The sequence below is a fragment of the Zonotrichia albicollis genome, chromosome 13 (assembly GCF_047830755.1).
Source record: "Zonotrichia albicollis isolate bZonAlb1 chromosome 13, bZonAlb1.hap1, whole genome shotgun sequence".
Lineage (NCBI taxonomy): Eukaryota > Metazoa > Chordata > Aves > Passeriformes > Passerellidae > Zonotrichia > Zonotrichia albicollis.
In genome coordinates this window covers 20073786-20100519 of record NC_133831.1, presented here as the reverse complement: position 1 = coordinate 20100519, position 26734 = coordinate 20073786, and the positions used below count along the sequence as shown (strand labels likewise).

The window sequence follows — 26734 nt, the reverse complement described above, 5'->3', positions numbered from 1 at the left end:
CAGAGAAGGAATGTCTTCCAAAAAATGTAGGTGTTTGTAGAACAACTCTAGTTTCTTCTCTCCTGTTTCATTTTCCAGTCCTAGACCTCAAATTCATTGAAAGGGCTGCAGACATTGGAACAGTTTTCCCAGTCAAGCGTTGAATTACCACCTCCATCCCTGGAGGTATTTAAATGATATGCGGATGTGCCATTTAGGAACATGGTCCCATGGTGGACTTGGTAGTGCTGATTGGACTTGATAATCTGAGAGATCTTGCCCAAACTAAACAATTCTGTGACTCTAAATCAGCTATTGTCACTTCTCTTACACCGACACAAAAGTTATGCATCTCTAATTGTGAACATATTGAGAAACAGTGTTATTTTACAGTAGGGTTTCAATTATCCTGCTTGGTTGCTAATGGTATTTAAATGAATTAGAAAAACCTGAGTTCATGAGTTTGATTTGATGTATTCCATAAAGCTGAGTTTGAAGTATCTTTAATTTATACATCTGCACTGTGTAAATGGCCATTTTGTAAAGAAGTAAATATGCATGGGACATGTATAAACTCTTCTTTTGGATGAGTCTTATCAGTAAATTCATGGCCCCATTTTGAAAACAAGCACCTGGATTATCATGAGTACTTATAAACTGTAGTGATTTGAGACAGAAAACTATTTATATCATAACTGGAGGCTTCTGTGGTTTTTAAACAAAGCTCCCATTGATTTCTGTGGTGTGCCAAATTTTAAAATGTCTTTTTTTCTGTCCTATCATGTTTAGTTAGTCTCTTTAGGGACTCAAAAGGATGTAATCAAGTGATTCAAAGTTAAATCAGATAAATATTCACGGAAAATAAGTCTAAATCTTAAAAAAAAATCTTTTAAAACTTACCTTATATATTTGAGTTTCAAAACACTAAATATTATAAGAAAGCTAATTAAAATATTTTTATAGGTATGTTTTGAATTGATTCTGTAATTCCTTTGAGGCTAGGCATGAGTGAATATAAAGTTCAGACAGAAGACACACTCTTCTTTGCTGATCCAGTTTCAAACTCTCTGCCTAACTGGCCTTTTATTCCCAGGCACAGATCATGAAAAGGGAGATGGGAATGGCTGAATGAGCCACGCATCACAGTGATGAGGTATGACTTCTCCTCCAGAGCCTTTTTTCTCTATGGGGCAAAATAATCTGGATTACAAAATAGTGTAATCTTTGATATAGGGTTGTTTTAAGCTTTTGTGATCATGTTCACTTTTCCACTTACGTATGCAGCAGTGTGGACCTGTGTTTTTCACCCCAGAGTATTATTCTTGTTTGCTTTTAACATAAGGAAATCTGGCTTTCTTTAAAGAGAAGTGTGTGCTGATAGAATCTCAGGATGGCGTAAATCTGTCAGTTGTATCATCTCCTCTTTCTATAATACAGTGTGTATAAAGCAAATGCAGAAGCAGTACAGTTTTCCTCAAAGCATGAAAAAAAAATTTCTAGGATCTTTGATTTCTGTAGTTCTCCCACTTAAAATCTCCTTCAAAGTTTTGATTATCACATTGTGATAGGCTGCTCAGAAAAACCCAAGACAGATAAGATAGATCTAATTTCTAACCCTGACATCTCTGCCACCCATTCATTACTCTTTTACATTTCTTGCTATGCCCTGTGAAAGCAAATGTGTCACATCTCCAATTTCTATCAGAGGGGAGAAATAGTTGTATATTAACATCAGAGCTTTTAAAAAGTGGAGTAAATTGTGTAGAGTTCAGAATCTCCTCACTTCAGGTGAATAATCAGCCTTGCAGGAGTGCATGATTCTACCCATTTGTCAGTGAGTGCAGGGAAGTGGTGTCTGTTCCTTGTGCTGTTGTTTGTTTTAAACACATTATTTTATAACCATTGTGTAAAAATGAGTCCGTTGCCTCTTCAGCCAGCTATGGGAATGTTTGAAATCAAACAGCTTTTGTTTTATATTGTAAAAACTGTGTGTCCCTGCACTTTTGCACCACTCATATTCTCCACAGTGACTCTCAGTGGGTAACTTAAAAATGTACAGGAATGTTCAGAACATATTTTGAAGAAAGAAGACAAGGGGGGGGGAGAGAGAGAAGAGAAAGAGCGACTCATCTTAAGTTACACCATCATCTTTAACAGCTGTGCACATATTAAAGGAAGTAATGGGGGAGTGAAGGTACTGCATATTTCAAAGCTGAACTGTTGCAGTAACAATAAGAAAGGGGGGATGTTGTACAGAGTTAGCCAAGTGTTTGAAGTACATTACCGTGAGCCAAACCAATGAAGTGGACAAGATTTCTAGCATGCTGCAGTGGTGCCTCTGCGTACTTAATAACAGATGTTTGGTCTCTCTAGGCAGATAATTGTCCTGCTGTAAGGTTGGCTTGACCTGTGTGAGCAATACTGTGTACAGCACTGAAACAGTAACAAATGATCATAGCTTTTCTCGTTTTACTGGTAGAATGCTTAGCCACGCTTCCTTTTAAGCACATAATTACTCCAAAGCAACTGGAGCCCATACATCCTCCTTGCCTAATGGCTCTGAAGCCATTTTGCTATAATTTATGGGGACAGGGTTCAAAGTTTTAATAATATTTGGATAATATCATTGCCAAAATGTCTTTGAGCTGTGATGAATAGAATGAGAGTGGGCACATTTTGATTCTGTGCATGACAGTGCGAGTGTTAACAGCACCATACTTTGTTCAACCTTTATGGAAACATTCACGAGCCAATTTGCTCATGAATTGTAGATATGAGCATGAAGAATTATAAACAGCAGTGGAAAACATACAGGGTTGCTTGTTCATAAGGCACTGTCCTGTTAGTGGCTCTTCTTTATGCAGATAAATGAATTGCAGAGAATACAAAAATGGTTTAAATAAACCCTTAGCAGATAATGTATTGGCACATCAACATAAAATACGCAGGCACTGTGGCATGCTTTTGGATATTTATGTTTATACTCTCTGTTCAAGTGGCTCACTGATTTTTTGGCTTCCTATCATTCACCTAATAATTTCAGCATCCTAACTGCACCTCTGGGTATGTTTATCTGACAATCCAAGCTGTTCTTTGCTTTATGTGGCTTGCTGAAATTGGCCAATTTGCTTTGCAAGTCGCTCCAGTGCATGATAGGTTAATGATGTTAATCAAAGCTAAATAAGAGTAGACATGATCCTTTCACTGGAGTCACAGCCCAGCCCAGCAAGTGCAAACAAGTCTGTTGGGTAGGTGGCACAAGACCACAAAAATAACACCAAAAGAATGTGTCTCTAAATCTAATGTACACCTAGAGCTTCATTCAGAGCCTACCAAAGTCTGGAGGAGTCTCTACTGATTTCACTGAGATTTAGACCAGACGCACAGAACTCTTCATCCTTTGGCTAAGAATGTTTTTTTCTAGTTTGCTTGATGGAATATGAAAGTGTGAACAAACTGTGGCTAAATTCTGTAGATAATTTATCAGTGAGAGGTTAAGGATTTGTTAGACAGAGAGCACAAGTATTTTTCTGTACACAAATGACATAAAAATGCTGACTTGTCCAGTCATGACAGCTGCTCTGAATGATAAATGAAAAAAAACCCAAAACAAATATGAACAACACTTGCTTTAAATGTTCCCAACAGTGGTGGTAGCTAGAAACAATTTTAAAAATACTCTTGATTTAATTCCATTCAGCGATATTCAAGCAATGTTTCATTTAATCAAAGTGGTGTTTTATTACAGAAATAATCAGCTGACACAGCCCCAATTCACTCTGGCCATGCATGTAGATGGCTGGATGTGACATATGTGAGGGTTGGCAATTATTTCTCAAAAACCGCTAGGATAGCCTTAATTACAGTGGTCTGATTTTGTATTTGATAGCCTTACTTGAAAATCTTAATGCTTATTATGAAATTTTAATGTTAATTTCTTGGTGATTCTTCTAAGTCTTAACTGGCTTGTGTAAATAGGGATTTTTTTCCTCAATGGATTGAACAGACTTCACCAACTAAAATTGTTTCTTCTGATTATGCTGAGGTGTAAAGACAAGATGAACTTAGATGTCTGCTAAAAAAAAAAAAAAAACAAAAAAAAAAAAAACAACAAAACACAACAAAAACCCCAGAACTAATATTTGTGGGGTTTAATTAATTTTTCATTTTTCAGAGACTATCAAGTACTCATATAAAAATGGGATTGGTAACTCTTATGGTTATCTTAATACCTGGACTATTTTATATCTGTATTAAGCTGTTGACTAAATCTTTAAAAAACAAGTATATTTCAATATTGGCTTATCATTAGAAGATGAAATATATACTTTATTCTTCCTCCTCCTTATTCTTTTTTTCCTTCAACTACAAAGCAAGTCTGGAAACCTTCAGCCTCAGAAGTTAAAAATACACTGTATTTTTCTTAATTGTTTTCTGGAAAAGATCTCTAAGGATGAATTGAGAGACAGGAATGATAAAGGCAGAAATAGTTTTACATTTTGAACAATTCCAACAAGGGGCTGAATATTCAACAACTGATAGGCCAAATAACAAGTTGTTACCTTCACAATGCACAGTCACAGAGTACATATGTGTCACTTTGAGCAAAGATTGAAAAGACATTAGAATTAGAGATTTAACAGCCAGTTTTGATTAAATCAAAACAATCAGAGTAGTTACATTTGCAACAGAATTAGGTTTAAAAAATCCAGACTCAGAATACCTTGCTAGACCTCACATTTCAATCTTATTCAAGGATAAATTTTTCAGGTGATACTTCTGAAAAATGTATGTTGTAGAATACTTGAGGATCTTCTGGCAAACAACAATGTATGTTTGATTATTTTGCCTCCTGTCTATGACTTAGAACAGTCTCAGAACAGAGAAATGCTGCTGCTTGCTTTGATGTGGAGAGAATTCTATCATATTTAAGTGAGGTAATAGGAAATCCTGATTTTTTTTTTTAGGTTATGTTTGATGGTTATGCTCATTGGATTAAACACAGATAAAGCTATATTGTCCATTTCTAGAAATTTAAAATATTTAAGTTGAAATCTATAGAAACCAGCTTCAGATCTGTCTCTTTCTTCCTTTCATTAATTCACATACAGTTTGCCAGTACTTGCTTTGACTCAAAAATGTTCACTCTTCACATGCACCATAAAACACAGGGATCTGTCCCAGGGCAGAGTATGGCAAACAGAGGACATGGCAGTACAGGAGCCTGAAAGCCTCAAAAATTGTATTATGCCACAGGAAGAGGATGGGTTTATACACAAATAACTGTGTCATTTCTAGCTATAGTTGGAGAATAGCATTTCCAATTTATTTGCATCCCTGAACTGCATGCATTATTGCTCTTTGGAGAACTGCTGATATCTGATTCCAAATCACATCTTGTGAAGGTCTCAGAGATTCACTTTAATATCATCACATCAAGAGAAATTAACTCCTACATGGACATGACACTGACCCTTTATCCTTCAATCTGTGTTGCTCTAGCCAGGAAAGGTGAACTCCACACCCCATAGAGGGATTTCCTGGTACATATACCGAGTAAAAACTCTGAGAGGTGTCCCCATAGTGCAGATGTGTCCATAAGACTCCTTGAAAGGTGTAACCACTAATTTAGCTCAAGAGCTCACATAATTGAGTAGATTTGAGTTGGGCTTGATGATCTTAAAGGTCTCTTCCAACCTAGGGATTCTGTGATTCTGTGATTGTGGAACAGATAATCCCAGCCCACCTTCTTGTAAGTGTGTGCTGCTATCGCCAGATCCCACAGAGTTTAGGCAAAGCTAATGAAGAATGCTTGGCAAACTCTCAGGATCGCTGAGGATGTGACAGTTTTAGATTCACATTCAAAGTCTATTCAAAACCTCCGTGCCCAAGAGCATTTGGTTTGAAATCTTATGAGAATGGTTATTCTTATGAAATGTCTGAAAGCTGCCATTTTTTATTTGACAGAAAGTCTATCTAAATACAGCCATGATTGTCAGTGACTTCCCTCATTGGGGGATCCCACGTGTCAGGCTGAAAGTTCTACACAGTCAAACTTCTCTCCATGCTTATTTATGAAGTGGCAATCTAATCTGGCTGGCATGAACACACTGAAGATTATCCCAAAACGGTGCACAAAAAATCAAGGTGATTTTTTTTTTTTTAATTTGTTCCCATTTGCCTTTTTTATCTTCCCATTGGGCTACACTTCTACCCTTAAAATTGATAGCAAAAGGAAAACTCCAGAGATTTGCATTGTTTAATGCTAAAGGATGTTGAACATTTGGGAAAACTACAAAGCATTTTCATTTAACCTTAGTTAAAATTAGGCTGTTGTGCCTACTTCTAAACAGTACATCTCTCCAGGTATGCTTCTAATTCCTGCTTATCACCTCGTTGGGCAGCAGAATTTGCGGTGACCTGCTTCCTCTAATTGAATGGGAGCTCTATTCGATCTCCCCGTCCTTTAATTTAGCTCTCCCACCTAGAACAATGGGTGATTAACACAAGTCCAAACAAGAGCATGAAGGGAAAAGGCAGCACAACCCGCCTTGGTGCAGCTGCTCGACTCCAGTGTTTGCCTGCTGTGTAGCAGCACGTTACGGTCACTGCCAAGCCTTGATCTTCTCTCTCTGTGTCACTACTCCAAGGATCCGTCCTTTAAGCAGCACAGAGCACACAATCACACATTGTTGGAGAACTTCAGTGTCACTTCTAAGCAATACAGATTCTGCAACTCGAAACAAAAGTGAATTAAACAGAAATACATAAACGATGTTTTAAGTATTGTTTTGGTTTTAGGTTTTTATTCAGATTGCTGCTTCTGTTGCCACCAATGCTCTCTTTTCCTTTAAATTTTTGAAATGTTTCCCCATCTTTGCCAGATACTTAAGTTTTAACGTTCTGGGTTTTTTTGGTTTTTTTTTCATCTTGGTAATTATGCCAGAATAGGATCTCATCGAACTGTACCTTCCTCAGATCAGAGTATGTTTGAAATCTCATTTTAAAAGGTTTGCCCCTTGATTTTGATATCATCCTTTAACTGCATATAATTCCTAGAAAGTTGTTTTGATGCACTTCATTCTGGTGTTGTCCTAAAGGAATATGATAGCAATGAAATGAAACTCAGTTATTTAAATGATTTTGAATCAGGGTCAGGAAAGTGCATATAAAGTATTAGCATTGATAGTGACTTTTCCAAACAGAAATGGAAAAAATATTTCAGATGGGTGGAGCCATTAAGCTGAGCAGAATTTACTTGCTAAAGTTTATAAAATATGATTAAGAGCAAGCACATTTAAGTTGATACAAACTACAAAAGGTTGGAAGCAGCTGCCCAGGTGCCTGTGCAGATCTCCGCATACACAATAAGGTGCAGCCTGTCCCACAAACTTTACAATCCCAATCATGCAAAGATTTGAGTACTAATTCTATTGCAGTTCTAAATAACAAAGATATTAAAACTATCATCAAGGACAATCTGCTGCTTTTAAAGTATGCTGGATAAATGTCATGGTTTCCTTTCCAGTCTCTGAGAGAGCACATAGTGCTGTTACCCAGGCCCAGACCAAAGACAACTAAGGGCAGTAAATGTCTCTTCCTTGCATTAGAAATCTTCGATTTTTTTCTGGAAAAATCCTTTATTTTTTTCTTTCAAAATCTGACAGGCAATTTCATATATACATAATATAACTCCTTAAGAAAAAAAAAAAAACACTCTTTCATCTCTATAGACAAATCACCAGGTTTCTGAAAGGACAGGGTTACTTGATAGTCCCTGCTTAAAATGAGACTCTGCATACCTGCTACGATTCAGTGTTTAGAAAACAAACAGATAGGGTTAGATCCAAACAAAGGATTCATTTTAATAGTAAACATATTTAAGAGGGTGCCTGCCTAAATGTGAATTGTTTAGGGGATGGATTACCATTTTGCATACATTTTAGAGCTCTGAGAGAAGCCATTAACACCTCCAATTTATGAAAATGCAAGGATGATAAAGAAACAATAGGGGTGACAACATTGTGTAAACGACATTGATTCATTTCAGAACAGGGCTGTTAACTGCTGGAAATGAAGAAATAAATGGAACAATGGATAGATGCTTTTACCAGCTTGTCATTAATTAGCAGTGAGCACAATTCTTTTATTGTCCTTTTTGAAAAATACAAAATTGGTAGGAAAATACAAGCACTGAGCAAATAGATTACTCTGTGTCACTAGGCTGACATCTGCATTTTCTTTCTTCTCTAATATATTTTGGTTTTCAAATGATATCGAACTTTTAGCCTGGCAGCAAGCCCAAATTTTGCTTCCTTTGAAATTCCTAAAAAGATGTGTTTTCATCCTTGAACCCTTCCTGCTTTATAAGAGCATAACAAAAGCCACGAATTGAGAAAGGGTTAATAAATGTTAGTGAAGCCCCTCTAACACAGCTTGGAAGCACAAACAACAGTTCAATGCACTATTCTGCTGACCTATTGCATCCGATCAACTGGGGTTTTATTTCTAGCAGTGCCAGCAGGTGGGAACTGACAACATGTTTCTTTGGAATCGTAAAGAAAGATCGTCTCAGATGGAGAATTAGCTGGAAGTAAGCGAGGTTGTTTGGCACAGATCTAAGCAGGGACAATGCTTGATTATGGCTATCACTCTCCAGCTGCTGTCAGAATGTTAAGTTTGCTTTCTTGAGGCCTGACATCTAACACATTTCTTTTTCTAATTAGTATCTGGTACTGTAAGATGCTGATATTTTACTGCATGTCAGATGTGCCGGGCTGAAATACATCACTGAACTCAGGCAGGTGTGGGTGCTAGGAATTAGTTTTTTACCTCTCATAGTGAATTCAAGGCATCTCTTCTCTTGAAAAAAAGCAATGTGGATGAGAAGTTAGCATGGATAAACCTCCAGTGCTGTTGCCCGAGAAAGGAAACAGAGTGAAGCAGACAAATCAAACGTCAGAGAGGCAAAGTACCCTGAGCTCTGCTTCATTTTCATCAGCACGTCCAGGCAATACTCTATTCACAAATTCCTCCTCACCCTGGCAGCAGGGCACGGTGCTTCCCAGCTGCAGATGGAAGGGCACAGGGTGTTTGCACCATGCTAAAGGAGCAGCAGCCCTGCTGCTTTACATGGAGGTAAATTAGTCAAGTTCAGCACAGTTGAAGATTTGCCATTTTGCAGCCCAAATAAAGACACTGCAGGTAAGGAGGAGTCAGGGAGGGCTCTCACCTGTGTGAGTCTCTCCCACAGCCTGGCAGGAGCTGCTGTGTGCATGCAGGTGTGACTGGAAAAAAATGAGATCAGAGGTACAAATCCAGCCAATGCTCAGCAGAATCCTGCTCCACTTCTTCCCTACAAAACTCTGGGATGGTTTGCTCTATGGCTAAGAGAGTGTGTGTGTGTGTGTGGTTTTGGGGGGGGGGACAATGTTAAGTGGTATTTTTCAGGCTGACACCACAAGCACTAGATCATAAAACACTTGAGCATCCTGAGGTGAAGCTGAGAGTGATTTCTCACCTTAAATGCACATAACATTAGAAACTGATTTCTTGTAGGAGAGGGCTCTTCAGCCAGTAACAAACAGGTCTGAATCCCTGGGTTTTGTTGCACAAAAAGAAGAAAAAAAGATTTGTTTTTCAGAAGTGGAAGGCTAATTTTTCTTGTTAAAATGAAGCCATTTTTTAGGTATTGGCGGGGCAAGTCATAAAAAATATTTAGCAAAAAAAATCTGCCAATTTAATTTGTATCTTCTGTTCAAAAGTTTCTTGAGGCTTTGTGCTTTTAATACTGAGACTATCCAAATTTCCTAGAGAAAACAGAGAAGATTATTTTGTAAAACTATCAACCTTAGTGATACAGATCCTGGTATTCCAAAGGTGTTTTCAGTAATTTGGGGTACTTGCAGTATTCTAAGTCAAACTGTTAATCACCCACCCCATGCAAACAGTCAAGGTGCACCTTGCTCCAAGCTTTCCACAGTGCTTGATCTCTCATTTGCTCGTGGTTTGTAGAGTGAGTAAAAGTGTTGAACTAAACTTTCATTAATGAAATTCTGTACTCCAAATGCTTTCTTTGAAGGCAGTCTTGCACCAGTACAAGTCTTTTGTTCTTTGGGAAAAAACAGCACAAACTGTTTTCAGCATCAAAGCTAAAGGAGCCCTTTATTTGTTGCACTTATAATTTACATATCTACAATTGTTTTATTATATATGTCCAACTTCCTTCCTTCGTTTGTTTGCCAGGTAAGGCCTTCCTTTAACAACTGCATCCAGCTCCCTCTGCTCCTGGCTAATCTGTGCCTCCAACAAGGTATCATTTCTGGTACCAGGTTAACAAAGAAATGGAAGGTAAGGCTGGAAAGCTGTAAAAAGAGGTGTTTAGCAAGGTTTCCTCCTACCTATAGCAGAGATTCTTCATCATCTGTGAAAGTCATTGAGTCTCTGTGAGGGTTCCTAGAATTATCTGTACAGAAGAAAACAATTGTAAAGGTCTTATTGTGGTGGAGCACTGAAGCACATGATTTACTCTCAGACTGCAAGCAGTCCCATTGATTTCAGAAACTAGTGACATGCAGAAGGTTAAACATGTGCTTTGCTGGGCTGGGGCCAAACCTGGTATCATTCTTCTGAATAGTTTACAATAAATTCTGTTATTAAAAAAAAAAAAAGGGAAAAAACAAATAAACATAAAAAACCCCTACCACAACAGCAACAAACTGTTATAAAGATTTGTTATATTTTGAGTCAGGACATAAAAGAACCAACTCTGGCTCAAAAGTAAGCCAGTTATTTTTGCAAACACAGTAGGATTTTTTGGCTCTGGTGCTGCTGTAAGCACAGCAGGGTCCCTGTGCACCATTCCTGCACGGCCAGACAAGTACTGTGGTGATATTAACTTTCCTTCATAGGCTGCCTGTTCCGTGGGATTTACCCTTCAGAGGACAGTTGTAGAAAAATCTCTAAGCACATGGAGATTCTGCACTGTCCAATACAGGATGGAGATTTTTAAAGGCATCTCAATTGATTTTGGATTCTGAGCAGGTGCAATTGAACATCTTCCATAAGATTCATGTTAAGCTGAGGTTTGAGGAATATGTTATCTCTGAGTTGTTTATTGTCTGCTACATTCTCAGAGGAAAATTGGTTCATGCCAGTGGAATGATGTGGCATTTGTCTAACTTTAAAGTTTTCTAGAGAATTAAGATTCTAGTTCTGAGTGAGCTATAGAACTTATACTTTGACTGGAGAGAAACCACCAAACTTCCATAAGTATATCCATAAAAGATAAAATTAAGTAAGGTAATGAGCTGTCTTTGTTTATCCCTTTAATTTCTGTTTCAGTGTAATCTTTTACCTTGAATACAACTCATGAGCACTAATAGTCTTTATAGTTAATTCACCATCTTTAATTTCTTTTGTATTGATCTTGGTGGGATTTCAGTCTCCCATACTGACTCACTCCTAATTTCTATGAGGATCTGAAAGGAAAAGTGTGATATATAAAGATCAAGTGACATTCTCATTCTGTACTTCATTGGTGTGCATTCATCAGTCCTGTGTCAGCAATACTCAGGCAGGATGAGACTCTTCTGAGAAACCAAACAGTGCAACTTCACTAATTCCTGCCCGGGCTCTCTCCCCTTTCCTGAGAAATGGATGTCCTGTAACTACCTGCATACAGTAACCATGGCAGCTTTGGCCAGGATTTTGGGCTATTTGCTGCTTCTATTCCGTAATAAGAACAAACCTCTTGTTTAGTGTGATGCTGGGCAGGTACTTCAGGCTGTGAAAATGTTTGAGGGGGCAAACCCAAAACAAGATCTGGTTGATGGAGTGAAGCAGTCACTCCCTCAGCTTTTTTTTTTTTTTTTTTTTTTTTACTATACAGTGCAAATGAATTAAAAACATTTGTAAATGAAGTTACTAAGGAATAGCTCTTCTGAAACAACTGCTTTCAGGAGTAATGTCCATGCTGGCACACAGGGGCTGAGAAGACTTGCTCATTTCTGGTGAGAATCACACGTGTTTGAGTTTGTCAAGGGTTTGTTTCCATAACATGAAAGTTCTGGGTGAATGCCAGAACACTGCCAATTTTGGAAGAGCCTCTCTTCTACTTGCTTTGATTTTCTCATTGGATAACAGAACTTCCAATGTCATATCCAGTTAATACAGGGATAGAGAAAAACATAAGGAGAAAGAAAACATTCAAAGGGCCCTGTTGAATCTTTCATGATGGAAAAGTGAAAAAAATCCATGCCTGACATTTTTCATTCTATGAAATAGAGGAAAAGAGTTCTGAAAGTTTTGGATATATTTGCATTCACACAATTAAAGTTTTATTCATGTCCTTGTAAATAAGTTATCTTTAACTGCAACCAAAAAAGGATCTTGTACAGTTTAGTACCCCTTTATGGTTGACATTGATTTAAAACACTCCATAAGGGGCACAGTACTACAGGATCAATTAAAAGTAAATGCAGTCATGAAAGTTACATGAAGTACTGTCTGCCAGAGCCCTGCAGACACTGTTCATACAGCAACTTGCCACCTTAGCTAGACAGAAAAAACAGATGTAGTTACAGGTGGAGTTTATTTCATATTAATCAGTGGCCTTGTGTCAGGAAAGCAGGAGTTCCTGACCAAACCAAGAATTCACTGATAAAAATCTCATGCAATTTTAAGAGGATTTTAAGGTTGTGTGTTGAAGCATTTAGTCATCTCTTCCAGAAGAACCCCCAAACAGGTGGTTTGGCTGTCAGGTCTCACCAAAGCAGGTTCCTAAAATGTTATTGCTAATCACTACATTTGTGATGTAGTGATGGGAAAATCAACAGAAACAAAACAAAGTCCAAACTTGCATCAGTGTGTTTGGCTCTACCAGTTCCTACCTTCTTTGCTTATGACCTTAAATATAAATTAGTGTAAATTAGACCAGTGTTAGATGGGAAGCATTGCATGATCTCCTGTGAGGAAAAGCACTCATGATGAGTTTTCTCTTGCCCCTGAATGAAAAGCCAGCTTTGGTGAGCTCAGGAGCTGCACTAATTTGCCTTTCCAGCAAAATGCCCAAAAGGTAGCAGGTAGGGAACAGGGACTGTTTCCATCCTAGCCCAGCTGGCCACAGGGAAGCTCCCATGGTACAGACCAGGTGCATATTCTGTTTTCTAGAACCCTCCCCAATAATGTAGCAGTACAAAACTTATTACAAGTTCTTTGAGCAAGAGTATCTTGTCTTCTTCCTGTTGCCCAAAGGGCTGCCTGTGTGAAAAAAGGACATTGCCTGCTGTCATAATTAACCACAGGGCCTCCTGTGGCCCCTGTAATCCTAATTTTTGTGTATATATTAACATTTGAATGGAACAGGAAATCTCTATCAGATAGTGCACAAGATTGCCATCAGTTTTTGAAAGAGGAGCTTTTAGAATTTATGTACTCTTTATCCTGATATAACATTTCTTTTTCTAGTTTAAGGGCTTATCTGTGCAGAAAGGGGAGACCAATTTACATAATTTCTATGCAGATGCTGCTTTGTCCAAACTTTTAAATCAGTATATATGTTTTAGAGACATGATGTGTTTGTTTTTTACTTAGCCTCACAGATAAAATTTTATTGATTAATAAAATCTTTATTTTAGTCCCTCCAATGGTAGATGAAAGGGAAAACTGGATTTCTGAAGAATTAATGTTGTTTTATATGGATATCATTCCTTCCTACTCACCAAGCTCTGATCTGCCAATATTCCTATTGACATTTCATCATGACTCTTTCATCCATTTCTAAAGAACATAAGAGAATCTGTGAAATGCCAGTTTGTTGGCAAGCTGTTTATTTATACACATTCATTTTTTTATTTTCTTGTTCTTTTTCAACTTGACAAAACAAGTTACAGCTGTGTCACTCTATCAATTTGACATTGCTTTCTCCAATGAAATATAATCTAAGTTTTGGACAGCTTTTGGCAAGAGTGGTAACTTTTGTCCAGACAGGCACTGGCCAAACAGACCTGGCTGTAAATAACAAAGTGTTGTGTTCAGTCACCAAGTGACAGAGTTGCTTCTCTTATATTTATAATTATGTGGTTATGGTTTCAAAATTCTCGAATTACTTTAGATAACTTTAAAAAAAATTTAAAAAACTAAACAAAAACCTGCCAAAAAATTACTGGTTTATACCAATCTGATTTGGGGGAAATGCTTCACTGACCTCACATGTGAGGTTTGATTTAATATAAGGAAGGCACCCCAGCTGGGTACTCTGGTAGAGTGAGAGCAGCAGCATTTCAGTCTGACATCCTCTACCAGCTCCAGTCGTGTTCAGTCATCAGTGCTCTAAGGAAAGCAAATTATACCTCAAAAGGGAAACTGTATTTTCTCCTGCACTGCGGGCAACCAGCAGACCACCTTGGAATGGGATTCATATACTGTATCAGAGAGAAACAGTCAACAAACAGTCCTGTCAGCCCACACCACTCTGTATCTACAACAACAAGCTGTGTAGCCAAGAACTCATATTACAATTTATTTTTAATACCAGGTTTGTCCTGATTTCAGGCATAGAGTTCTTTTCAGAAATCATATTAAACTTGCGTTTTTTAACCAAGTGATATATATACAGAAATAATTTTGTCTCCCTTGGAGATTTTGTATATTATTTGAGTGATGCATTATAAAGCCAAAGAAGAAGGTGAGCTGAGGACTTGAGGACTTTAAAGTTTTCTTGGGTTCTAGAGATTTTGTTTGGGTTTTTTTGGGTTTTTTTTTTTTGTTTGTTTTTTGTGTTTTTTGGGTTTTTTTTATTGGGAAGAAGGGAAGGGCTGATGAATTGAGCACTTAAAATAGAATTTTGATTCTGAGGAAAAGTAGTTCCGAAAGAGATCTCAAATAGGTAAATTTAAACCACTTCAGGAGTGTTGAAATGCTCTAGATAATCTTTTTTCCCCCCATCTTGATCAAGTAAAATGTCATCATTATGTGTATGTGCATATTTGGGTGGGAGAAGAAGCTTTTACTTAATATTAATATATTTGCAGCATGTGGTGTCTTAATTCCACCTGCCTAAATGAGCATAAAAAATGGAAATATTTTCTATTAATTATACTTCTCCTGTGATAGAATGCACATATGGTGTATTTTTTAAAAGATTGAGTTTAGCAGAGTAATAAAGAGAGTTTCTGGATAAGTAATGGGTTACAAAGAGCTACTATAAATATTGGATACTATGCTTAAGGAGCAGTTATGAAGTGATGCTCTGGCATTCTTAAATTAGTCTTGTGCTTACTGATGTTTGGAGATGCTGCATGTGCTTTGTGATCAGCTGAAGGACTGGTGCAGCACGGATCACATATTTTAGACTCTGGTGTTTGGTAGATCCAAATTTGTGAACAGGTACTTAAATTGTCTACGATTCCATTATTGTTCTGTAAAACCAATAGTGATGAAATAAAAGTACTTCTTTAGTAGTAATGGTGTTAGAAATATTAGAAATACTTGGAAGTAGTGACAATATTGTTGTCCAAGTCCATGTAGAACAAGCAGATAGGAGAAAAGGAGTGATCTGTGGTGCTGGGTGTTTTATATTCTCTGCTGAGCAGCCCTCCATGAGTGGTGATTCTGATGGTGTAATTAGGTAATTCATAGCACAGTACAGATTTACACTTGGTTATAGTGTGAATTTATCTGGATGATTGTACCTTTGCTGGCATACAGTTTTATTTTCGGTCTAATTTTTTGCTTGATTTCAGCTCGGCACAATTAATTAAAAATCTGGTGAATATAAAAGGATCAGCAAGTCCAACTGTCAGTTGAAGTGAGGTATCAAATTATTGCCATATGACAACAGTTGTGTAATTTTGACCTGATTTGCCTCTGATGTAGTTTATGCCAAAAATACTTTAATACAGACACATACCAACCATTTTTATCAAGCCCACAAGCAATTTATCCTCAAGTCTTAGTGCAGGAAAACTATTTGGAATGAATAGGAAGTTTTGCTCAATAAAGAGTCTAGTTTTGGCTGCCAAACCAGCCAGCTCCAGAATCAAATTTTTTACACTTAGTGTAATATATTATCATACTCTACTACTGATATCAGTAATTTCCTTCTCTTTTATTAGGAGTAGGGAATATTTGTAATTGTTTTACATGGGTAGAAACTTGAGGTCATGCATCAACTTGCAGTGAAGTGCATTAACTCTTGGGCCAAAATTCTCATTTAAGAGCAAAATGGTTCTAATTTTTTTTTTCCAAGTGACATTTCCATGTGTCTCTCAGAATGCTTGATTCCCAGTAAGGGAACACATTTTTTAATGAAGTGGAATGAGTGTCATCATAAAATTGTTATATTTTTTTCATGGACACTAAAAAAATACACACAGCCTTACATATTATCATTAATGAAAAAAGTAATTTTCTGTCCCTAATGCCAGATTTCTTGCTTGACAAGAAAATGGGAGAAATCTGGCATATTAAAAGAAGCTCTTTATTGAAAAATATTAAATTATACTACAAAATTCATTTTCATACATTGTATGATTTTATAATCTTAGCAAAGCAAACAAAAAATGTGTTTATACCTTTTTTGAGTCCTTATGGTGAAAGAAAGAAGCAGGGATGGTTTGGCAGATATTTTAGATTGTTTGCTTTAAAGTTGGGTTTTGAGCTTGTTTTTAACTGGGAACTATAATGAATAAGAAACAGTTGTTTCTCTGTGATTTTTCCTGGAGGACCCCTTTGTCTCAAGAGGACTAGAAAGGAATCTTTCACAAAGATTTTCTCTCAGTTGTGGTATTGCTGATGTCAAGCATGCAAAAACCATGACTCAGCACCCCAAAAGTCACGAGACTGCATTAAAAAAAAAGAAAAAAGATTTTCAAATATCTACGTGGTTCTCTTGTTTAAGCCTTTGTGGTAAACTGATGGCACATTTTTATACTTTTTTGTAAATTAAAATCTTATTTTTCAAAACAAAAGAAGAAAAAAGAAGAAGCAGCTGAATTTTCTCAAAAGCCTGGAGGACTCTCAGACATGAGTTCTGAAGAGCAACTGAAGCATTACAAACATTGCAATATAATTGCAGGTGTTGGAAACGAGGCATAAGTTTGTTAGAACTTTGATCTAAATTTTAGTCAATAAAAACAATTGGGAAAAAAACTGATTGAAAGAAAAACAGAGAAACCTTCCTCTGCATTTCAGAAGCTCAGGCTGCTGCAGTACCTTTTATTCTGCAGTCCTTCCAACAGAAATCCAGGAGAAGAGGCCTCATGTCTTTAAGGCTAAATAAAAGCCATATAAACATCTGATTGCCAGACAGAAGATACAGTCAGATAATGACAAATAACACTTGGATATTGTCAAAAAAGGAACAGGCAAAGTAGTGCAGATGCTGCTTTTACAAAGATATAAGACCTTTACCACAGTTTAAAAGACAAAGACTATTTGAATCTAAGAACATGGTTTCTGGCCAGAAAAAGCTACAATTATTTTTAAAAATGTCACCTCATTCACATTCAGTGATCAGAGAAAATGGAAACATTTTAAGGAGTAATTGTAAACATCTGCAAGAGAAAAAACGAAAACATGACTAAGACAGAAATGAGCTGCCAACATAAAGTATTGTGTGAACAAATCCACCGGAAAAACACCAGGTCTGTGGATGGATTCTATCTGGAATGTGAAAAAAACATTGATGATCATAAAAAAAGACTAGAATTCACCTAAAGATATTTTACTCTAAGTCAGTCTGGCTCCCAACGCCAATATCGAGGAATGTGGCTGCACTTGTGTTTCTGCAGCAGCTTTGGCCCCTGCTGCTTCTCCTGCCCTGTTCCAAGAGAAGCATTTGCACAGGCACAGGGAATTGGACTCAAACTGATCTAACATTTTTTTTTCTTTCTTTTTCAGCTGGATCAGTTAAGAAAAAGTCCGTGGTGGTGCAGATGGTGATGACAGCTCATACAGAAATGCTGCTAGATTTCTAACCATTGCCTTGAAATACTGATTTCAAACTGCAGTGCTATAATGACAGCATTAATGAAGGTAAATCAGATCCTTATGGTTTTTTAGAAAATGCTCTCTAAGGCATCTATAGATCTGTATCTCAGCACAGCATTAAATGTGTTGAGCAACTTGCAGGATCCAGGGCTGCTTTGTAAGATGAGTTGTCTCCAGCATGGAGTAACAGAATGACAGAGTTATCACAGAAGAAAAGAGAAGTAAAGGTGGGAATCACCCAATTTTCCAGGTATAACTGTGCCAGTTAAAGATGAACAACTCATTGTAGGGATATAATACACTATGTCCTCTGGCACAAATGAGCATGTGCACGTTTTCTAAAATCCAGCAGGTAGCCTGTGTTGGCTCAAGTAATCTTTTCCTAATGCCAAACATTACATCTGGAAGCAGCTGTTCTAATTGAAAATGTTTTATCACCATCCTTTGGTAGAAGCTTGTAATTCCTCCAGTTCTACTGGCTGACCAGTTCATTTGAACTATTCCTAATCTATCCCTTTCTGCAATGGAGGGAAATCACACAGGTTACAGGTGGCTCTGGGCAGACAGGCTCTGCTGGGCTCCAAGGGCACTGAGCACAGGTGCCTTGGCCTTGCATTGCCTTCTCATGCTGCAGCTTTCCCTGCCCAGTCTCTGATCCAATAGCTGATACTTAGTCACCTTCTTTTTTCCCCTCCTTTTCTTTCAGTTTTTGGCTTTTTGTTTCATTTTTTAAACTGAAATAGCCTGTGGTTTGAATTGACCACATTGCCATAGGAATGTGTTCTTCAGCACAGTGAGCAGCACTGAGGGAGCAATACCTTCAGGCAAGGTAGATGTAATCCTTTGCATGAGGAGAAATGCTAGTTGGAGCAAAAGGCAAGCCATCAATTTAAAAAAATAGGCCTACAATCTTCAGAGTTGACCAGAATAGAGAATGAGAATAAGGACCTCTGGCAAGTGGAAGTTTCAGGAGAAGAATCCAAGAGACTTTGCTGATTAGCTCTCTAAAAAAACCTCTGATATTATAAGAACATCAAAGTAACTTGATGGCCATGATTTGTTCTAGTTCACACTCAGGCTGAATTACAGGAGACTGGGACCCTGAAGGAAGGCTGTTTGTGGAGGGCGGGTTTTATTTAATGTGTATGATGTGCTCTTAATATGTGTGTAGGTGGGATTTGTGGGGGTTTATCTTTCCTGCTCAATATCTAGAACTGAGGTGTGTGGAGAAATGATGGCTCAATGCAGATTGCCTGCATTTAGGTGACAATTGAGCCTGTGCTCTGTAAATACCGGTTTCTTTAAACTCCAGAGCAATCAATGGCAAAAGCTCATGAAAAATCACCTTTTTTAAGGAATTTTATTGGAATATGGCACATGATTTCAGAAGATCTATGATAAGGCTTTTTGAGGAAAACATTTGAAATATTTAATGTGCACTTTCAAACTGCATTTTTTTTGGCAGTTTGGTAATGGAGAACTGGCCACTGTTTTAGCCTGTGGCCAGGAAGACAGTAACAGTAGTTAAATAATAAATCAGTGAAGAACAAGCTTCTGACATCCTCACAATAACTGCAAGCAAGCTAATATTTTCAGAGAAAGTTATTTCATTCTTTTTTATCTAGGTTGAAGAATATAAAATGAACCCTCTTTCCAAGCTCTGGAATCCCCACTGTTGATAGTGGTTGATTTTGCATAAAGATTACAGGTAAAATTAACATTTTTGCGTATCTTTAAGGAAATTAGAACTTCCAGAGTTGTCATGAGGCTAGAAAATCTGTTTAAACTGGGATTATCATCCTGAATACTTGCAGACAATAGGAAAGGAAATAGTGTTCAAACCTATCATTATAACTAAGTACCAGCCCTCCAGGGTCATGGTGTGCTGCCTTCATCAAAGCCATAGGTCACAAGCCAGGGGTTCCATGGTGCTTCCAGCCTGGCTTTAGGCTCCTGGTTCAGGATCAAAATAATTTGATGAAATTTTAGGAAGTATTGAAGTGCTCTAAAGTCACCCTGATGATTCAAAATTTATGAAATTTTGACTTTTTGCTTGAAGGCTTTATGTGTGGCTAGAAACCAACTTTCCAACACCTAATTTTAATCCATTTAAAGTATTACTCATAATTTTAATCATAGCAGGAAAATCATAGAGCTGTCAAAAATACATATACAGTATGCTTTTGCTGTTTTCATTGCCACTGGAAGCCTATGACTAAGAATTAGTGATCATACCTAGTGAGGAATATTGGGCATAGCAGACCTGTTGTAAACATCATGGGACCACAGCTGCCTGAGGATGTCCTTGTTTTCCTTCTGAGTCAATTATACCAGTTTAAAACTTTGCCCACTCTGTCTCCTCCTGGTATATTTGATCATAATACATAAAATGCCAGAAAGTAGAAAAAAAATCTTCATAAGTATGAAGGTTAGTTAAAATTCTCCCATGGACTTTGTATTTTGAGTCTAACATGTGTCAAACATGATTACAGGCTTTTTTCCCAACTTACAAATATTTGCATTGCAGAAGGTGATTTGAAGAAAAAGGAGTAGTTAAACACAAGTTGAATTTGTTGGTGCTATTATGTGTTTCTCCATTGTCTCTCCACTTTGAGCACTGCTCTTATCAGATGGAAACCAGAAGAATGTTGGTTTTAATTGCTGATTGTAAATGTGACAACCTGTACTTTCAGCAGTGGTGTTTGTTAGCTTTAGGGAACAGAGCTACAGAGATGTTAAAGGACAAAATAAGTTACCTGTGTTCCTGCATGGACTTCAGTGGGAGTCCCAGACTTTTTTTTTAAATTTTAAATTTAAATCATTAAATTTATCTCTGCTTTATGAGCCAATTACTTTAGTGAAACCAGAATTAATCTGGAATAGCTGTGTGCATCAGTGGTGTTGTTCAGATATACACTAGCCCAGTTAATATGGAATTGTACCTGCTGGACAGAGCTGTTCCTAGGGCACTGCCACCTTTTAGTCACAGTTTAGGAACTCAGCTCAGTGAAGATTATGTACTGACTTTATATGCAGACACTTTGCTGAAAATATACAAAATTAATGAGATGGATTATTTTTTTTTCTTTGGGGCCATGATGCACTTTTTTCCAGTAGAAGGGAAATTGAAACCTTCAGCCCTGAAGAGTCAGAAGGACATTGGTCTTTGTACTGGCTTAAAAATCTTGGGACTAGAAAAAGTGACACTAAAATACAACATTTTATTTTCAGTACTGCAACATAGTTCATGTCTGAAGAGACAGACTTTGTCTTTTCTTTTATTCTCTTGGTTCATCTGCACTGGACTGCAGAAAAGGTTAATTCAAATAAGTGTCATTCACGTGCCTTCCAGCTGCCCAGTACCCACCACAGCATCCCCTTTATCCTGACAATCTTTTGCCAGTTTCAGTGGGCAGTTTTAGTTCACATGAGGAGAAGGGATTGAGGTTTTCTACTCTGAGCTCTTTACAGAGTGCTAAAATCCTGCATGAGACTCAACATCACCACAACAGTGAGTGTGAAAGTCCATCAGTGAGCGCAGGGCTGTGCATGGAACCTCAGCTTCTTCCCAAGGATTCTCCAGGTGCTCATGGGGCTCCCAAGGTTTCTGCTGCTCCTGCCTGTTACTGGTACTCAGCTGTAGCAGACTCATGACATGGACATCAGTGGCTTGAACTCACCACTCTGCTTTTGCTTTAGAAAAAGCAGATAAAGGAAAGAGACATTTCACAAACAAAACTGACATCAGCTGCAGAATGACACAAAAAGTGTCCTTGGGTTTGCTTAGGAACGAGACTAAGATTAGAGTTGACTCTATCCTGATGCTGCTGCAGTTGTTTATTTGGGGGTTAATTTTAGTTTGTTTTGGTTCAGTTGTTGTTGGTTTGGTTTTTTGTTTTTTGGGTTTTTTTTTTTTTTTACAGTTAACTTTAGGGGAAATAATTATAAAAGGTCTATGTGTTTCTTTTAAACACAGCATTTTTTCCACTCTGCCCCAAGTCTGACATTTTAATGACCTGCTTTGCTTTGGTTTTTACTGGCAGTGTATATTGAAGGAGTATTTTATGTACAGTTTTAACATTTGAACAACGCAGCTCCATGTTCTGTTACTCTTTTATGTTGTGGATAATGTCTTTTAAGTTTTTATTTCTTTTAAGTGCTTACTAATTTGAGGGCATTTTTGCAAATACTTTTAGAAACTTTTAGATTAATTATCAGTAAGGGTTATTAATTTAAGAAGAGCAAGTAAAGTAAAGGCTGCATATATTTTCACTCAAATTACTATCCTAAATGACTCCATGGGGGGTTTCTTATAGGGGTCACTGAAAGGCAGAAAGGAATGTTTTTACTTCTTTGCTTTGTCACAAAAATTAGGTTACAAGGGCTATAAATGCAGGTAATACTTTTTATTACTAGATTTTCCTCTGTAATGAATATAACATTTCTTCTTTTCCGATACCCACTGAATGTCTCAGTACTTAGCATGTTTACTCTTACCTTTAACAAGCTTGAAAGTAATTCCCCTTTAAAAGTCTTGCAAGCAAATTTGAAGGCAAGAAAGAAACCCTGTATGGCAGAATCCCTGCTGGAAGTGGAAGATTGGAAGGGGACACTGTCTTGCCAGCTGCCCATGAGTTCACTGATAACACCAGTCCTTGAGTAGCTGAGGTAGAGAGAAGTAAAAACTAAAACTGGAGAAGTCAGAAGTGGGAACCAGAAAGACCAGAATTTTTTTCAATGCAAAACACAAAATTGATCACATATTTTCCTGCTATAAAACAAATTGCTCAGTGCCAGTCTGCCAGAATTCAGATTTACACAGTTCTCTGGTTCCAAAAGAGGCCTGGGCTCAGTATTGAGCCTGGGGCCACGCAGTTAAGCTGGGGTGAGCAGCTCCCCTCAGCAGGGCAGTGCTGTGTCCCCAGGGATGGTGGCCTGGTGTGGCTGGGCTGGCAGGGCTCTCCCATCAGGGGAATCCACCTCCTCCCCAGCTGGGCCCTTCAGGAGGGCATTAATATTCTCTGAAAGGCGGCCACTCATCTGCGGCTCTGTAAGGCCGACCTACTTTGATCTCAGCCTCAGAAACAGAGTGATGGGGGATAAGAGTTCAAAGTATAAGAAGAAACTCAATATGCAAAGAATGTACCACATCTTAATAAGTAATGAGAGTTCCCTCCATTTGTTGCTATTGTAAGGAAAAATAGTTTAATATCTTTATGGGATTAGGACTCCACGGTACTTTGCTAATGAGTGGCCAGAGCTATTAAGATTTTCCCTGTGTCTCCAGATAGGCTGGCAAACAAACATCACTAAACAATGGAGAGTCTAAGGCTGGCTATTAAGAGTTTGATCTGGTGAGTATTTTATTAATGTGGCTAACATGTTGATGGGTTTTTTTGTAGACCCTGTAGAGCAAATATATAACACAGAATTTCTATCTTTTCCTTATAAGAGACTTGAGGATTAAGGAAATTACCAGTAATGAATGGCAGCTTTTGAACAAAGTTTATCACAAATGACACTGAATTGTGAAGTGTTCACTATTCAGGCAGCTGTGGATGAACAGGAGATTGAGAAAATTACCAGTGAGGACAAAACTCTCTGTTTTTTACTGGTTTGCTCAGAACTGTGGAGATATCATTCACATGAACACTTAGCCTGCATAGCAGTGGCAAATACCAGCAAATTTAGCTTTCATAAGTGTATTTGAGAAAGATTAGCACACACAATTCAGTTTAGTTTTTAGGTTAGCTGCCTTTCATATTAATCAGCTTTGGTTTCTTCAGAGCTGCCTTTTCTGTGTAAGAGCAGTGGGTGAATGCCATGTTTAATAACCCCTTACATCCACTAATTCCTTTTGCAGCAATTGTGTAGTTTCCAGAAAAAATTAAATTTTATAATTGGAAGAAGAAATGTAGAAATTAATGTTGTTTTTCCTTAAAGTCCAAGAAAAGTTTATGTTTCAAAGAATTGTGTTGCCCCTTTAGAACTGTTTGCTGTTCCTCAAAGGCCTTTCTATTTATTTTTCCAGGTTCTATAAGTATAGTAGGATTTAAGATCAGCACAAGAAAGTTTTTCACTTGATCAGCTGAAGTGCTAATTGTGACAATGAAGTACAGCATACAAAGGATGGTGAGATATTTCACATGCAAACTCTGATTTCCTGACGGTGGTGGCAGAGGTTATTAGCAAGGATTTTCATCAGGTCCCTGTTGAAACCTCATTTCCTTAATTCACTTCTCCCAGCTGATAAACAGCCATGCCATATCTCTAGCATCAATCTGGCTGCCCAGAAACTGGTTACTAAATTCTCTAAATTCTCTTTCTCACAGGGTTTTCATTTTCCTTTCGGAAAATGTTTGAGAAGTATCAGAGGTTTGTACAATAGAGGCCGAGCATGAAAAACTTGTCAGTCATGCAAACATCACCCCATAAATGTCCCTAACAGCTCTTTCCTCTTTTCTATTTTGAGAGGAGAGTAGCTTTAATTAATTTATTGGTTGGCATCTGTTTAACAGGCAGATGTGTGATGGGTTTCTGAACACACCTGGTCTATTTTTTAATGTAGCCTCTAAAAAGATTTTGATCTTATTTTTAGCTTTAACCTTATAAAAATGTAACAGCACAAAGAATTCTTACAGTGACTAAACTTTTCTTTTTTTTTTTTTTTTAATTTAAATCCCAGTTTCAAAGGAATTTAGCTATGACCTGGATTTTAATTTTCTTGGGGATTTTACTAATACTTGTGGGGGGAAATCTGGTACATTTTCAGCATATTAAATACCTGTTTGTGTCAAAGTAGTCATTAGATTTCTAATTGATTTGATTACAGTACAGTGGTACAGCAAATGGTATACCTGGATATTTATCATCTTAGTTATGCTATCTTCAGAATATGATTTCTGCATTTTCATCAGAGGGGTACACGACCTAAATATTGCTCAGTTTTGAAACCACTTTATTATCCTGTCATTGGTGCAACATTATTCAATTTTACATTAAAATCGTTTTCCTAGAGACCTAAGCTCAATCCAAATAAACTGTTCATTTTGGCAACCAGGAAGAAATGGAGTCCTTGTAAAAATCAGACTTTGGAGTGAGGAAGTTGGCGATTTTTTTCATTAGTTTCATAGGGCTCATTGTTCCTATTCTGGAAACTTTATAGCTGCAATCACCTACGGCTAGAGTCTGATTTTTACTGAGGTGCTATAATAATTATACTAAGTACTTTCTGTTTGTTGCTGACAAACAACAATACTTGAATGTCACTTAAGGAAAATAGAAATTTTTATATTGTGGCTTAGTTTCCAAAACTTCATGGTTTGAGTTCTCAGAAATAAGTACAAGATATTTGTTAAGTAAAACCAAATCAAACAAAGAAAACTACCCTGGGTTTTGCCTATAACCAGAAGATCTCTCAGACTCTTAGGCACACTCACAGAGATGTGATAAAATATTTTGCTAAGAAACTTAAGTATGACTTACTGAGAACTGAAGGTTGACAAGTTTAAATACTGTAATAGCAAAACAAACAAACAAAAACCTTTCAGTTCACTTGTGGATTAGTAGTTAATACTCTGAAATCCGCAAGCTACGGCTATCTGTGCTGTTATAATCCAAAAGAAGAACTCTACTTTTTCTGTTTTTTTCAAAGGAAGATCTTAATCACCTCTTTGTAAGCCACCAAACCCCTTATTAAAAGTCTGGGCCCAATCCTCCCTTGAAAGCATGGCCCCGGCAAACTATGGGCTTTGATCCTAAATTGAGAACAACAGTACTGAAGGTAACAGTATGTGATTAAGGACTGCAAAATTTGGGCCACTGACATTAGTGAGACTGACTACTCATGTGGGCAAAGAACAATTTCATAAGATTGAGGACCATTATTAAGTTTGGTAGTTGTATTCTTATTAACTCTTCCTCATCATTTATTCAGCTTAAATAAGCTGAGCAATATTAATGTGTTGTCCATATCAACATTTATCAGTGGGAACTAGAGTGAAAATGACTGCAGTAATTTTATTTTTCTTTTTTAACTATTAAAACTTCTGTTTATAGCATAAGTACTATATACTGTAAAAAACAGTAGATTAATGATAAGTTGCAAGTCTTGCTCTTCGACATCATATTTTTTAATAACAGACAATCTGAATAATTAAAGATAGTTTTCTGTTAACATTACATTGTTCTCACAGACACACAAATTGTTTTCCTGCTGTTTTAAATGTGTCCCAGCAAGAGGGACCTGGAGGGCTGGGACCAGCCACCTGCTGGGGCCTGGCACAGGCTGCTCCAGTCAAGAGGGAAGGAGATAATGGAAAAGTCTCCTCCAGTTCTCACGTACAATCAAGGGCAAAATTAATATAACATTAACAGCTGGGCTGTTCATTGAGTGCTACAACCAAGCCAGAGTAAGGGCCATTCTCCTAAGAGAATTCAGGTTGTCCCCATCCTTAGGGCCCCGGGAGGTCCCTCAGATGACCCATAAGTTCTCTCTATAAGAATGTAGGTAGAAGTGCTACCCTGGAAGCTTTGGGATGGTAACTTTTCTTTTGTGGGGAAAATGTCTGAACTGGATTGGTAAATCTAAATTCAGTTTACCTGCAGAATGAGGCATTGTGACAGCTCTGACGCTGAGGAACTAGAAATATCATTTTAGAATTTAAAAAAAAAAAAAAGCAGAGGTTTATCTTGCTTTATCCGAACTTTGTAAAAGCCTTGCAGTGGTACATCTCTGATTTCAGATTTTTGTGTTTGTCACAAA

The 26734-nt window shown here is 37.5% G+C and overlaps 2 long non-coding RNA genes across 2 annotated transcripts in view; both read left to right on the top strand.

The window, feature by feature from the left end:
* LOC113459490 (uncharacterized) overlaps positions 1 to 19681 on the top strand; it is a 50686-nt gene extending 31005 nt beyond the window's left edge. Inside the window, exons 5-8 of the long non-coding RNA XR_003380770.2 lie at positions 1073 to 1132; positions 10225 to 10329; positions 17881 to 18015; positions 19596 to 19681. This is a non-coding gene — a long non-coding RNA (uncharacterized LOC113459490). The remainder of the gene's footprint in view (positions 1 to 1072; positions 1133 to 10224; positions 10330 to 17880; positions 18016 to 19595) is intronic.
* Positions 19682 to 23053: 3372 nt separating this feature from the next.
* Positions 23054 to 26734, top strand: part of LOC113459498 (uncharacterized) — a 29961-nt gene continuing 26280 nt past the window's right edge. The window contains exons 1-2 of the long non-coding RNA XR_003380798.2: positions 23054 to 23324; positions 24002 to 24102. This is a non-coding gene — a long non-coding RNA (uncharacterized LOC113459498). The remainder of the gene's footprint in view (positions 23325 to 24001; positions 24103 to 26734) is intronic.